We start from the raw sequence: 16,187 nt of genomic DNA, 5'->3' as shown, positions 1-16,187 counted from the left end.
GTCCAAGTAGACCAAAGAAAGTGAGATGTTAAAAAAACATGTAAATTTTTAAACATTCTGTTTGTGTTCAATTAAAAAATGCTTATAATTTACCTATATTTATTTATGGCTATGTCATGCATTTCCTTTTCCTTGTTACCAGAATGAGATGCTTTGTTCTGCAACTTAAAAATTGATATGGACATCTCAATAATATAAATGTATTAATATTTTATTACTGGCCTAAATTACACCTTTTATTCATACATAGAAGAGAGAGATAATTCACTCATTTATCACTAATATAACCATTAATAAGTTTCATATCTAGCAATAGCCATATAATTATATTTTTAAAGCTATTAAAAATGATAAATTTAGATATAATGGGCTGATATCAGTGAAGATAATGAACTGGCAGTTCTTCAAATTGTATGCATATACTACTTGAGCTCATAGTCTGTAAGGAGTTAGTAAAGAAGGAAAGAAAAACATAACTAAACATATTGATTTTACTTTACAAAATATTGTTTATATTTTTTCTTTAACATTTATATAGAAGATAAATGCCTTCCAGAACTCACAAATAAAAACACTTCTGAGTCAATTTTGAAACAAGTTGCTCATCTAGTTATTAACTTACATGCATTTAGAGATAACTTAGAAAGGAAAGTATGAGTTTGTACTACTTTTAGAACTTAGAAATCATGACTAAGAGCTCTACCTGCTCAGAGCCACAGAAAAAAAAGTAAGTAAATACAAATGGAGTTCCTAGCAGCCAGGAGGGAGGACTAAACCATAAGATATTGTTTAAAATTTATGAAAAAGTGTTTACTCAAATTAGGCCCAGAATTTGTATATCTTCTAGACCCCTAAGTTAGACACGAGTGTAGGATTAGGATTCATAGTTTGAAACTTTATCCTGGCATTACCTTTGTCATTTTTTATGGACAATTGGTTTATTCTTTTTTTACACATGAACATTGGAAGCTGTGTATCAACATTTGCCTTCCTTACCCTTATGATTTTAAATAACATCTCCCTATTCTTCAGGCCGTAGAAACCGACTACAGGGTAACATGACACCAGCAAGCTCTGAAGAAAGGCAGAATTTAGGATAACAAAATGTTCTTTTATGTTTCTTAATGGTTAATCTATGTAGCAGAAGAAAGCTAGCTGTTGGGGATCTTAGAGACACAATTCTCTACCCTCATGGTATATAGATTTTATGTGGTTAGCTTTGATTTGAGAATTTCACCCCAGAAAGGGGAATTTCACCCCAGGATCTACAAACCAAGTGACCAACCTGTAGACACACAAATAGATGAGGAAAAGTGTAAAAAAGTAGTTAAGACCGTTTAGGTGGCATCTTATGCAGTGATCATGTCTTGAAGGAAACTATAAGAGGCAAAATACATTTCTTTTTTTTTCTGATGCTGCATATGATTTCTTATGCTTGAGTTCCATAGTCCTTGGTGATTAAGAATATGTTGTACCAGCTTTTCTAACAAGCCAACATTTGTACTAATTAGTTCTACTACAACAGAATTCTATTTATGGGTGCACTCAAACATGACAGGTATACGGCTTTGATTTTCTGTGACTTAAATGTAGCATAAACACTCTTAAAATCACATCAGAACAACATTCTGTGAATTAGTTGTGAACTCCTGTTTTCAGCTGTGTTAGTCTTTGCCAGAGATTGCAAGGAGAAATTATACTCTTGAATGAGAGGACACTTGCCAATACATGTTAAAGTATAAGATCTTTAACTGATGGTATTTCTTCAAAAGAAGAAGAGTTGTGGAATATTTCAATGTGAATCATTCCAGGAGTGAACAAACACACACAAATAGCATGGCCATTTTACTCTAGCAAACTTCTTCACCTGTCTCGCATACAATTACTCTAAAGGCCTAAGCTATACAGTCAATTAAACATAATTTAATTTATTTAGTCCATTAAATGTAAACAATTTTTAAAAGAATATTCTGCTAATTTAATTGTCAACAAATATATCTTTATTCATATACACATAAAGAATTAATCTATAGGAATGTATGATTTTTATACTAAATAAAGGATTTTAGTTGCCTTAACCCACCCTTCAGGCATGCTGACTTCTAGAACAGAATCCAGAACTCAGTTAGACCCTGAGTCACAGGGCTCCAGGTCAGAATCTCTTTTTTGCCTCCAAGAGTCTTGCACCCTTTTCTGAACACTGGCAAGGCTTCCAGAAAGAGTCCCTCAATACACATCCTTATTCCAACCAGTCGCCTGGTTATTAAGAGAAAGGAAATTGTTGCAGGGAGATTGTCACTTTTTGGCTTATAGTACTCCAGCCATCTAGCAACAAGGTACATTATTATATAGACTTCAGGTAATATCAGTGATCTCAACTCTGTTTTTTAGGGGTATGATCATCTTAAGTATTATGCATGGTCTCAGTGCTTCTGGCATCAGGTCTCTCAGATAACTGATCTCAGGAAAGACTTATTTTCAAGAGCAGAGACTGAATGAGTGAAGCATTTTCATTCAGAATTTTTAGACTTAAGTGCCTTAACTGTACTGGAAATTGTATTATAGATACCAAGATTTTTTTCTGTCTAGCCCCTAATGTCTCTTTATTTAGGGTTAATTACACAGTTTTCAGCTTGTAGCTACTGCCAAAGAAACAACAAAGTAATTATGAATACATTTTCCAAATAAGCAATTTTATTTTATTTTGGGAGCTCTGGTTAAGGAGTAGAGGTATGATCTAACATATCTATCTATTTATCTACCATCTACTTATGTTAGAGTATCGTCTCATTGATTCACTGGGAGGAAGAGAGTTATAGAGACTCTTATTTAGGTCAGAAATACATAGGAAGGAATAAATTATGTTATCTTCTAATTCATAGTTTAATACTACTAGATATTGTTTAAAAATCAGAATATCCTAACTAATACTTGGTTGATCAGGAAAGATTTTCAAAGGCGGGGGAGAGAGAGAGAGATCTTTTCTATATCCACACCCAGCAGCAATTCACATCTTCATGTAGCTACTGAGGTACTTAACTAGTCTTGGCATGACCAATTGTTTTGACTACTTATTACAAAAGTAGCTCAGGTTTTCTTCAGAAGTTTTACTTATAGGTAATAATACCTATGAAATGCTCCGAACAGAAACATATTAAAAATTCATCATGAAATTCCAACAATTTGAGTGCCTCTCCACATTACCTTAGTTTCATGACATTCTTTTACCAACAGCAGCAACCCTTTTGTATGCAATCAGTAGCAAAACTTCATATTGAAAATTGTGTGGGGAGATGCAGAGGAAAAAAAACCACTAACTTTCCTATAAAGCAAAAGACTCCAATCTAAAATTCTCAAGGGAAAAAAAAAGTTTTATTTTTAATTATTATATGATTCATACGATTAATATAATAGTTATAAGTAATTAGCTTTGCTCTATACCCTGTTAAGACATGACAGCATGAATATTGGTGAACCTGTGGTCATGGAAACAGATTGCACATTATTACACAGCTGGACAATAAACATGCTGCCGGGAAGCAACTATTGTTTTTTCTCTAATTTAGGCTTTCATTTGCAAAACACTGGGGTTTTTGTTTGTTTTGTTTTATTTTGGAGGGGTTAAAGAATTAGGTAAGTGAAAAATACACAAGTAAAATAGCTAGGTAGAGAAAAATGGAGATTCATATAAAATAATTCAACAAAGTAGTATATCTGGTATCTGAGTTTCGGTATTGTTAATACAACAAAGTGGCATTTAACACCTTAAGTAATGAAAATATTAAACTATTTGACGATAGTAAAACAGCAGTAATAATACAAAGAACTGAAAATGAGATGGAACAAAATATCTTTAGCAGACACAACAATTCAATGCGCTATTCCACTACCAACCAACAAACCTCAAGGATGTAACTACTTCCCTTCAGCCAGGGAATATTCAGTAGTTATAAGTCCCAGTGTCTCTTTTAATATAACTGGCAAAAGAAATAAATTGGGTGGGGGCGGGGGGGGTGGGACATGGGACGCACCGAACCAAACCAACAAAAACTCTATGTAAATTTAAAGAAGAGAGTTAGCGTTGCTCACTTCTCCTCCAACAAAGATAATTTGGCTGAAGATTTATTTCAGTGAATCCTAAAGCATTGGACTTTCTAATTAAAGCTATAAATAATGTGCAAAAATCATGTATTCTTTCTATAAGCTATTTTCCCTATAATTTTTACATAATTTCTCAGTAGTATTGAGTTATCATTCTACTTTCTGTAAGTAGCAAACCTGCTACTCCAGCCTTCTGATGTCATTTTCAGCCTCGTGGGGAAAAAAAAAAAAGAAGAAAAAAAAAAAAGTAGAGACTTTATCTTGTCTAGACCCCCAAGGAATTTTGGAAGTAACCACATATTGAGATCTTTCCCAATCAAAACTATCTGCAGGAAGCAAACATAACATTATGTGAATACAGTACCTCAATAAAGTACCAAGAAACAAGGACTGCATATATTTTAAGGAAGGATGGAAACCTCCCTGGAGCAAAGCATTTACTGTTATATCCTTAAATGTTTACTGGGCAGCTGAATTCTGCTGTGAGCTCTTAATTCGAGGTTTCAGGCTATTATTATTACTATTATTATTATTATCATCATAATCATCACTACCATTATTATTATTATTACTATTATTATTAATTATTGGCATGTCTGTCAATTACTACAAGGTAACATTCTTTCACAGATCCGGGACTCACATGTGTCCAGTCCTTGCTAAATGTTTCCTAGGCCATTTTCTAATAGCAAGAGCCACATTGTCAAAACTGGGGTCCAAAATTAGAGGCCTAGGTAAAAACCAGATTCGCTTTTGTATTGGGTTTGCGTGACAAGGTTTTGGTAGCAGGGGGGCTACAGGGGTGGCTTCTGTGAGAAGATGCCAGAAGCTTCCCCTCTGTCCGATAGAGACAATGCCTGTTGTCTCCAAGACGGACCCGCCACTGGCCAAAGCCGAGCCCATCAGCGATGGTGATAGCACCTCTGTGATAACGTATTTATGAAGAGGAAAAAAGTGCTGCGCAACAGCAGCCAGAGAGAGGAGTGAGAATATGTGAGAGAAACAACTCTGCAGACACCAAGGTCAGTGAAGAAGGAGGGGGAGGAGGTGCTCCAGGCGCCGGAGCAGAGATTCCCCTGCAGCCTGTGGAGAAGACCATGGTGAGGCAGGCTGTCCCCCTGCAGCCCATGGAGGTTAACGGTGGAGCAGATATCCATCTGCAGCCCATGGAGGACCCCACGCCGGAGGAGGTGGATGCACTCGAAGGAGGCTGTGATCCTGTGGGAAGCCCAGGCTGGAGCAGGCTCCTGGCAGGACCTGTGAAACCAAGGGGGACCCACACTGGAGCAGTCTGTTCCTGGAGGATTGCACCCCGTGGAAAAGGACCCACGCTGGAGCAGTTTGTGAAGAACTGCAGCCCGTGGGAAGGACCCACGTTGGAGAAGTTCGCGAAGGACTGTCTCGTGTGGGAGGGACCCCACGCTGGAGCAGGGGAAGAGTGTGAGGAGGAAGGAGCATCAGAGGCAACGTGTAATGAACTGACTGCAACCCTCATTTCCCATCTCCCTGCACCGCTTGGGGGAAGGAGGTAGAGAAATCAGGAGTGAAGTTGAGCCTGGGCAGAAGGGAGGGGTGGGAGGAAGGTGTTTTAAGATCTGGTTTTATTTCTTATTATCCTATTCTGATTTGATTGGTAATAAATTAAGTTAATTTCCCCAAGTCGAGTCTGTTTTGTCCGTGACAGTAATTGGTAAGTGATCTCTCCCTGTCCTTACCTTGACGCACAAGCCTTTCATCATATTTTTCTGCCCCTGTCCAGCTGAGGAGTGGGAGTGACAGAGTGGCTTTGGTGGGCACCTGGCGTCCAGCCGGGGTCAACCCACCACACCTTTACAGTTGATAGAGAGAATTAAGTTCTTCTGAAGGTGATAGAAAAGTCTTATATGATAAAAACAGCCAATATGAGGGTTGCCACTCATCTGTCTGGGAACAGGTCCTTGCATGAAAATGAAAATTAGATGCCTCTGTATACTGGGGGAAACACTGTAGTCTAAATTCTGTGGATACCAAATGCAGAAGGTAGAGGAGGATGAGAGGATGTGGCATGATTAGAGGCTGATGAGTTGAGCTCCCAAAAAAGGAACAAACCATGGCACTCTGGTAATTTTGAACATTTCATTGTTTTATCAAAAAATTATTTAACTTAAAGTGTATAACATTTTCAGAGGACAGAAATTCATAATTTCATATCATTGCTAAATATTAGGGCTGAGAGAGGCTTTGTTTGATCTGGTTTTTATTCAGCAAAAGGAAATGGAGAACACACTCATTTATGAGACCTCATTGTCTACTAGCATGTTTTTGGGATACGGTAGCAAGGGCTATTAGACCAAGGCAGGAAGGCCTAGAGCCAAAGATTTAATTACATGTACAGGTACATGAACTACAATGTCATCATGAGTGTGATTTAGTTGTTTACAAATAGATAGCTAGCATCATTTGAGATGCAGTAGATCATCAGAGACATCTCACGTTGTTCACAGAATTTCACAACCTCCAGGAGATCTGTATCCTTCTAGAATGGCAGCTAGAGGCCAGATAGGACAACCAAGGGGATCTCACATGGCACTAGTTACTATATTTATATAACTGAATTAAGCCCAATGTGTCAACTCTATTTCAGTGAAATCAATATTCTGATATCTTTGTTAGATTTTAAACACTAGCTGTCAGATAGGACTCCTGAAGATTTAGAAGGATGTCCCTGCCTGCGTGAGTCAGAAAAGACTTCGGCAGGAAGCAGGTAGGGAATGTACAGGCATGTCAGAAGTCTAACCTAGGCTGCAGAGGGGCTGATCAGGGAGAGCCTATTGACTTTAGATATCTATGGCAGGAATCAATAATTTTTCATTTATGATTTAGGTAGTATTTATGCCAATGCATTCCGTATAAAATAATTTGCCATTCTGGAGCTGGTAGGCTTGTGCTAAGAAAAGTACTCTATAGGGGGCTTAGTTATTTTTGTTGCTGAGCCATAGGACTGTTTGAAGTTCTGTCATAAAAATTCTACGTCTGTACTGAAAAAGAAAAAAAGGAAGATTCATGCCATATCTAAAAAAACAACCAACCAACCGACCAAAAATTTATCAAATTATGTTTAAACTACTAGATACAATCCATTGAGAAACACCTGGAAAAAGTAGTGTCCTAAACAGAGATAAAATTATTTATCTTTCAGATTGATATAATATTATTAAAGCCACTAGCTAATTGTACTTCAACTTTCAATTGAATTACATCTAGAAATTAAAAATTACATGTTACAGATTAAGTTAATGTAGCTGTGTTTAGTACTTGTCTTCTGGTCTTTAGGGACATGTTTTCTTAAGGAATATGCAAGCTGAAAATTGATCTGTCTGGTAACCAGCATTGCAGGAATTAATTCTCACCTTACATTATAAGAATTGTAAGAAGCAAATTCTCTACTGGCCTAGCTCCCTTTGAAGTCAATGAAGTAATGTCAAAAGAGAATGTGGCAGTGGTTCCACGAGTATTTTGTGATTATTTTAACAACAACCATTAGATATTTTATTTTAAACATATTCCATTCAATATACTCTTTTTCCATATTAACATAACATATTGCAAAGAATGGTTTATTTTTCCTGGCTAATTTATGCGGTCTTACAGGCCACCTTTAGTATGTTAGACTTACAGTTAGTATATTTATTTTTCCACCAGTAATTACATCCTGCCTACTTTCTGTTACTGCCTTTGCACTTATAATGCCCAAATTTTAAAAATAAATTAAAATAAAGAACATTTATCCAGTTACAAGGAGGGTGATTCTTCTTCACTAGAGTAAACAGTAATGTTAAGTGATATATCTAGGTCTCTTAGAAGCTTTTGAGAACAGTTGTCCCCCAACTGCTTTTCCAGCATCACTTTGTGTGTGTGTGTGTTTGTGTGTGTGTGTTGGTTGTTTTTCCCTAACTGTACAATGTGTTATGAGATTGAAAGTGTCATCTCATTAGAAGTTAATAGTATTGAGTGTTGGCTCCAAACACCATTTAGAGATCACAATCTGAGCTGTACACTATACAAATAGTTAATTGTTTAATCTGACATTGCTCATCTATAGGAAGGAAATGGATAAGAAACCTGATCTTTATTTGAATAATAATTTAATTAGAATTTCCCAAACTAGTCATCATCTTCTCACACCAGACATTTACTTCTGTTACATACTTACATGTTGCAGCAACAATGTGAATAACAATATTTATTATTTTCTAATTATGTTTCGGTCCACAAGATATAAAACCAAAAATATCTAATAAGGCTTGTAAATCATGAGCTAAGTTTCTGGCACTGTTTTCTAAAAATAACGACACTTCTCTGCAGCCCATTCCAGGAATCATCTTATCTCTATGATCATTATATATCCTCATCCTAAATTTAAGGCAATTAAGGGAGTTAAGCCAGCAGACACAGCAGATTGTGTAGTAGTTCCTGAGCTCTACTTTGTAATCTTTTAGATCTCCTGGGAACTTTGTCCAAGATCACTGGAGGACTTGTGGAAGGTCTCTGAGGAATATCAGGGTGCCTGCTGGTGATGGGGAAGGATTACCATGGGGAGCTGTGACTGCCAAGCTCTAGCAGCTCCTAACAAGCTCTGTGAGCTGTCCTTGACCAAAGGGGTCAGCTTTTGTCCCAGCTGACCCCTGGTGAGGGGTGGTCAGGCACCCTTGCAGCAAGTGCAAGGAAGAGAGCCATATAAGGGTTGGTCCTGAGTACAGCTCAAGGAGGCAGCTAACAGATGTACCCTTCTGTGCAGAAAGGGGTCAGGAGCTCTGCTGAGGGCAGTGTATGCGTACTCAGCGATGGTGATGAAGTGCTGCACAGCAGCTGCTGGAGCAGCTGTCCTTGTAGCATCAGAGGCTTTGACCCAGACCAAGTTCCTGGGGGAGGACACAGCTATGCAGCACTAGAGCTGTAGGGAGTGTCTGTGACCTCTTGCTGGGGCAGGGAGGAATACTTCTTGTCTGCAGGAGGTGGGCATACTGGTGGACTACTTGTGTTGCCAAATAAAGGAGCTGGAGGAGATCAGCAGACTGTCTCATCTCTGGTGCTACAGACTTTGATTGATCTTCTCTAAGACCTTGCAGCTTCAAGAGCCTGAGTTCAGAATCCTGAGAGGAAGGAAAAAGGTGAATAGCAAGATCACAGCCCTGGACTTTGAGAGAAGACTTTAGTCTGTTCAGGGACCTGCTTGCAAGAGTTCAATAGGAGATGGTCTCAGAGAGAAGAGGGGTCTAGAAGTGCTGGTTGAGTTGTTTTGTTTGGGTTTTTTTGAGGGGGGGTTGGGGGTGTATGTGTGTGTCTTTAGATTCACCTTCTTCAAGATCAGGAATGGTCCATCATGATGACCATCATGATATCAAGCAAAGGTGGCAGGAGGCCTGCATGGATGAAAAAAGACATCCTCACTAAATTCAAACATAAGAAAAAAACCAAGACATGGAAGCAGGAGGAATATAGAGACACTGTCTGAGCATGTAGGGATGAGGTTTAGAAGGCTAAAGTAGTATCAGGCTTTCAGGCTATCACCTGATACTGAATCTGGCAAGGGTTGTGAAGGGCAGTGGGAAGGGCTTCTACAGGTACACCAGCAGTAAAAGGAACTTTGGAAAATATGGCCCCCCTGCTGAATGGGACAGAGGGGCCGGTGACAGAGGAATTGAAGTCATTGAATATCTTGGCCTGTTCCTTCACTTTGGTCTTTACTGGCAAGATTTGGCTTCAGAAGTCCCAGGCACCTGAGACCCATGGGGAGGTCTGGAGCAAAGACAGACTTGCAGGAGGGTTGGACTAGGCAATCTTCAGAAACCCTTCCAACTTCAACCATTATGCGAGTCTGATGTCGAGTTATAAGACAGTAGATACCACAAGGGAGACAGTTTCATTATCACAAATATTTAAATTCTTTGCATAATTATGTTCAGGTAAAAGGAAATAGATAATTTTTGGACTGCAAAATTGTTCTTAAGAAGGACTCCAGATAAAGAGACTGAAATACAAAATGGGAATTATACACTCTTGTAACAATTGAATGCTTTTTCATCTCTTATATTGTAGTAGTCATACATGACTAGCTTCATGATACATATCTTTGCTAACAATTTATCTAATTTTATCTGTCACTTCATGACACCTTACAAGATACTTACTTAAATGTACACTACCGTGTATAGTGACGTACAATGAAAATACATCTCATTTTTGAACATCAGTGTTTATCTTTCCGAAAGAAATTCTATTTAAATGAATTGAGTAAATGAATTAGTCATGGAAAGCCATTTTCTTGCAAATATGACAGAGGAATCTGTTTATCATGGGAAACATTTCCTTCACTATTTTTTTTTTGTCATTAGGAAACATGAAAATTCAAAAGAGCCCTGTCAAGTAATTTCTTTCATGAAATATAGTATCTTTAAGACATAAAAACTTACATTAGAGAGCTTTTCATAAACCTGTTACAAATATTTCAGTAATTTAATGTTAACATTTTTTCTTGATGGGGCTATTTATTCTTTTTAAATAAATAATAACATTTGTATAAGTCAATGCCTATTAAAGATTTTGACAGGGCATTATGTGTTACTTTGGCAATGACTGTAACTAGATTTACAAAAAAACAAAATACTTATCATACAGCTGCAATGATCCTTGTGGAAAAATAAAGGAAAAACAATTCTTCCTGTATTATGGAAAAGAAAAAGTAGTTTGTGAAATGTGCAGTCTAAACTTATTACCTTTACAGGCAAAGTATATATTTAGTAAAATATTTTTGATGGGAATGAGAACTAAGGGGGGAAACACTATTGTCTTTAACTTAAATTTCGTAAGGCAATGACATTTAAGTACTGTCAGAAGATTTATTTACAGAAGTTATTCATTAAGCTTTGGTTTCTACATGGATTTTTTATTTTTAAATTTCCTGATATTATTCATTTACCTTTTTTTTTTCTTTTTGAGGGAATTAAAAAGTTCCCATAATGAAATGTATATTAAAAAACAAGTGGAGAAAATGTTCACTGGGCTTATAGAAAAAGATAATTAAACCGAGCATATTTCTTTCCAGCTGATCTTATTCTCATGTAGAATCTGACTATACATCTAAATTTTCTGTTTTGCCACTAGCTTTTCAACCATAACCTTAAGGGAAGAAATATTGAGGTTGTGACCTTCAGGGATGTAACAGGACTTGGAAACTTTGATGGGCACACATTGACGTGTAGATTCAGATAATTTAATTTTAAAATGACATTATTTTGTCATATGTCTGACCGGGCCCCATCTGTCAAGATGGATGTTCAGGACAGGAGAAGCAGTATGTTTGACTGTTGGGCACCAACACTGGCTTGGTTTGGGTCATCGTTGCACTTGTCTGGTTCCTTGTGAAACTCACTCTTCGTTGGTTCAGGTCATTCCTGCTGCATTACTTCCTACAACATACAACTCACATCACAGATTATTTTTCCCCCAAGGTTAAATCTCCTTGAGGCACATACCGGGTCTCCCCATCGTTCCGCATTACCCACCAAGTACACCCAGATCCTTGAGCAAAGACAATCCCACAAATGGGTTTGTCTTTTCCCATGGGAGGAGCAATGTTAGTTAGGTATTTATAAAAATTTAAAATGAAAATTAAAAATTAATTTCATGATTAATTTCACTTTTTAAGGAAGGCTAGAAACATACAGCACTGGATATTAAACCTTCATGCTATCTGCAGTCCAGATTCAGCTGAAAAACAGACTTTAGGTCTGACACAAATCTAAGATTGAATCCTGATACATATCTGCCCAGTAGTCTGAGAGAGTCTGAATTCCTTTATTTGGCAAGCATTGATGTTGCTGCCCTTGCACAATCTGAGAGGCATTAGTCTCTTACTGAAGGATGGCATGATGTGAGGTCATGCACTCATCACCTTCTGCACTGGCCTTATTTAACTCATTATTAGCAATCATCCACCTGGTGTTATCAACTATACATAAGACATCCCCAAGTACTACAGTTTGCATTTTTTATCTCTGAAGTGTGTGTGAAAAGGGTAAACCTCATTTCATTAAACATATCCCTATTGGCTAGTCCTCTAAAAGGGTTCAGCAATATAAATTATTCTTTCTGAAGTCACTTGGAATTTGTACTCACAACATTGCCTCCATATTTACCTTTGCAAACAGTGCGGGAAAAGTAGAGGAAAAAAACAAACCCAGTCAAAATCCAGGCTATGCTAATTTGCGGCATCAGATTTCTTCACTTTTAAAGGGGATCTACCATCAAAATGAAGACTTTAAGGTAGAAAAGCATGCTTTCTTTAGTCTGATGGAATAATCAACAATCGTTTTAAGTGCAGTGGCCACCATCAGCGATTCACATGCTTAACTTGTTCCAAATGTCTGAATTATATAGTGCAGAACTAAAGGCAGAATTACCCCCAAAGGAGGCCACTTTAGGAGTCTCTTTCAGTTGTGGCAAAGTGATTCATAGTTTAAATTAAGAACTTCTAGAACCCTGCAGGGTGAAGATACTTCGTTGGCTTCTGTGATTCTCAGAAGTAATTTTTCTTTTTCTCAGTCTGTGCTGTAAAATCCATGGCAGACATAAGCTTTCACAGAGGAACGTGAGAACAAAACCTAAGTTGGGACAGCTTTGAGAACAAAATCCGGGGGGGGGGGGGCAAACGTTGCTAGAGTCATGTTTGTAAACTATGCAGAAATTTTCAGGGTAATATGCATATTTTTTCCCCCCTGTTGATTGATTAGCATGTTCATTCCTACTATTCCTCTGCTTCTTATATTCTACCCACAATTAAGATAATATGTTCACTTACCTTATTGGCAACACAGTGCACATGAAGACTGATGTGTTACATAAATACTCCAACAGTATCATCGGAGAGCAATGGAAAATATATCTTTCAGTGCCGTGCTTTGTTACAGTCTCCAAAAGAAATGAAGTGTGGCAATTAGAGCTGTGGAACTGTATGGAAATTGTATAAAGTTATTTACAAAATTTGGATTGAGGCAACATCAGAAGTGTACTCACAGTGAAGAAAAAAGTTGCACAAGACTAGAAAAACCTGCTTCCTTCCACCCCCCTCCCCAAGTTTGTCACTTCTCTGTTACGGTGCAGATCTTCCCTTCTCATCTTCATTTTGCAGAGATGATCATCATATGGCCTTATTGAAATGAGGTAAAGTTAAATGAGACCTTTTTCTGATTATTTTTGGTAAGCAAATCATCAGACATTCATTTCAGATAAATACATTTCCAACCTTAAGTATTCAAAAACCTTGTATCAAATCTCAGAAAATGATGACTCTAAAGAGAGAAATCTAATTATTTAAAAAAAAATAAATTCCTTGTATTTGTCATCTGATTTTGAAATTTTTGGATGGATTTGAAGCCTGCTTTTCAACTTTTCTGCATAAATTTCTTTCTCTGAGAGGAAAGTTTTATTTTAAGAAAGGTAAATGGGGGTAAAGATGGCATCATGGAACTGCAGAAACTGAGACTTGGGGGAAAAAAGAAGGATGTAGTCCTAACACATATTTCTCAGCACAACCAGTTCATAGTGGACTTGTATTTTGTTGTCTTTTCTCTTCTACATACTTCTCTTTCATTATCTCCTGACTCAGTATTTTTGTCTATACCATCCACCTCACACCATAACTTTTGGTTTCCTTTCTGTTTATTTCTGTCTCCTAACATGACATAAAAAAAGTTTTTAACATATCTTTGCTTTCAAGCACACAGTCCCCCTTTTCTTTCTCTTGATGTTTTATGATCCTTCTCTCTAATTCCACAAAAGGTCTCTCTCTTTCTGTGTTTTCCTCGTGCCTACCTGGGCACAAGCCAGCATACTGGCTTGACATTAACTTTCTGCATTTCAGCGCATGAACTTCAATTTCTTTTTTTTTCTGAAAAAAACTTCAGGTTGAAGGAACACTGGCTGACAGCTCTTCTGAGTGCTTTTCAATGGGAATAATTGCTGAAAAGAGCAATGATCATTCCTCCCATTGTCAATGTTGCAGTCATATGAAGTAACTTTCAACAAATAATTTGTATTGTGATTTATGTTGCTGATTACTGAACTACTATTATTCACCACTTTCCACTTATCATGGAGCCATGAGGAAATTATCCTCTGACTATGTTCTTCCTGCTCAGTAAGAAGTATTTGAAGAAACTTTAATTCTCTGGCAATCTATCCATTGCTTTTTTTTCTTGGAAATTTGAAGGAAATTAAGTCTGTTATAATAGAGATGCTACCTTCCTTTCAACTTAAAATCACAGTTTGTAATAAACAAAATTGTTGGTCTTCTAAGCACTGTGTAAAAAGCATATGCAGAGAATGATAGAAGACATGATGATCGACATTTGGTAGTGTTAGGTTAACAGTTGCACTCGATGATCTTAAGGGTCTTTTCCAACCTAAATGATTCTATGATTCTATATTGACTACTGGTCATGCATTTAGGCCTAAATTCAGTCAAGCTTTCATCTTTTTAACTTGTAGAAACCGCTTTTGAAATACTAATGTTATTTCTACATTGTTGTTGCTATTGTTACACCCTTGCACTACACTAATCTGCTAAGGAAACAGCCACCACTCCTTTTGCAGTTTGAGTCACAGATATTGATCGGGAAATTAGCAAAAGTGTTTTCCTATGGGAATTATTATTGTAAGATACTTCTGTAGCTGCATTCCCTGTATCTGCGTAATAAACCACCTTAGGCCCTATCCTTTGTCTCTTTTAATGGCTGTATGCAGTTTAAGATATTATAGGACACAATGTGAGCAAATTCCGACAGGGGATCTCCCTCCACATAGTGATATTTTGAAACATTACCATCATGGGTTATGCTAAACTGTGTTAGTTCTATTTGAGTTGTTCAGAAGAAGCAGAGTACAGATTTAAAACAAAAGTTGCGAATTACTTTCTTTTTTTCACATTGTGATTTCCAATACATTGCTACCTAAAAACATTTAACATTAGACATTGTTTTTACAGACCCATTTAACTGTCAGATAAATATTTCATTTCAAGTACTAGCTGTTAATAAAAGGCAGACCAGCCAAAATGAAATTATCTGCCTTTAGTGAAACGGTAGTGATAGACTGAAACTTTACCACCTTACAATATGAGAATTATGTTACTACTAAATAGAATATTTTTAAGAGTTTCAAAACAAAGCTGTGAAAACTGTGGGGTATCATAGAATGCTTAACTTGTAGCTATTCCTCCAAAAGACAGTAAATAATATCTTGTTTTTATACTTATTCAAGGCCTGGATCATCATTGATAATGTTTTGCTCCAAGCTCTGACTCTTGGTTTGTGAGCTTGTGTGATGACCCTATTATTATGTTAATTAATTTTTCTGTCTCTGTATAAAATGAAAGTCGTTTATTATCTCCTAGCAAATTTTCTTGAAACATACAAAAAATATTAAAAAATAGTAGTCAAAATCAAAAGCATTGATTTTTTTCCCATGTTTATAAAAAGATTGCTCAGTAGGATATAGTGTAGTATATGTTCATGAAAAGCACACAAAGAGAAATAATGGAAATAGATTACATTATACTCTAGGATCTCCTTTGAAGAAATGCAGTTGTCCACAGGGGTTAATCTTCTCCACTAGTAAGACAAAAAGACTTGCTTGGTAACAAACCGTGCTTCCCTAAAGTACATTTGGGAGACTGGAAAAGCCATAATCAGGAAAATTCTGAGAACAATTTCACCCTCACTAACAATTAGCCATGACCATTTGGGATAAAAATATTGCTGAGACAATTTCAGATAAATTCAGACACCAGCTGTCAGCATATGACAATCCCTATACAATAAAATGGGGAATTTAATGAAGGATTAAAAGAATGAAACAACCAAATTTCTAAATTATACTTGCTGAAACAGAAGTTCCTAACTCTTGTAGAGTTTATTCTGGTGGAAATCTGCCTTTTGAGCCTTGTCTTAACCCTTAAAATGACCTTAAAACATTTTTTTAGCACTCTTCATTCAATAATAAAATATAAGGCAGCATCTTTCAAGGTTGTTCTGTTGATTCATTCTTAT

The sequence above is a fragment of the Gymnogyps californianus genome, chromosome 1 (genome assembly GCF_018139145.2).
Source record: "Gymnogyps californianus isolate 813 chromosome 1, ASM1813914v2, whole genome shotgun sequence".
Lineage (NCBI taxonomy): Eukaryota > Metazoa > Chordata > Aves > Accipitriformes > Cathartidae > Gymnogyps > Gymnogyps californianus.
Note: the sequence above shows the minus strand (reverse complement) of the source record.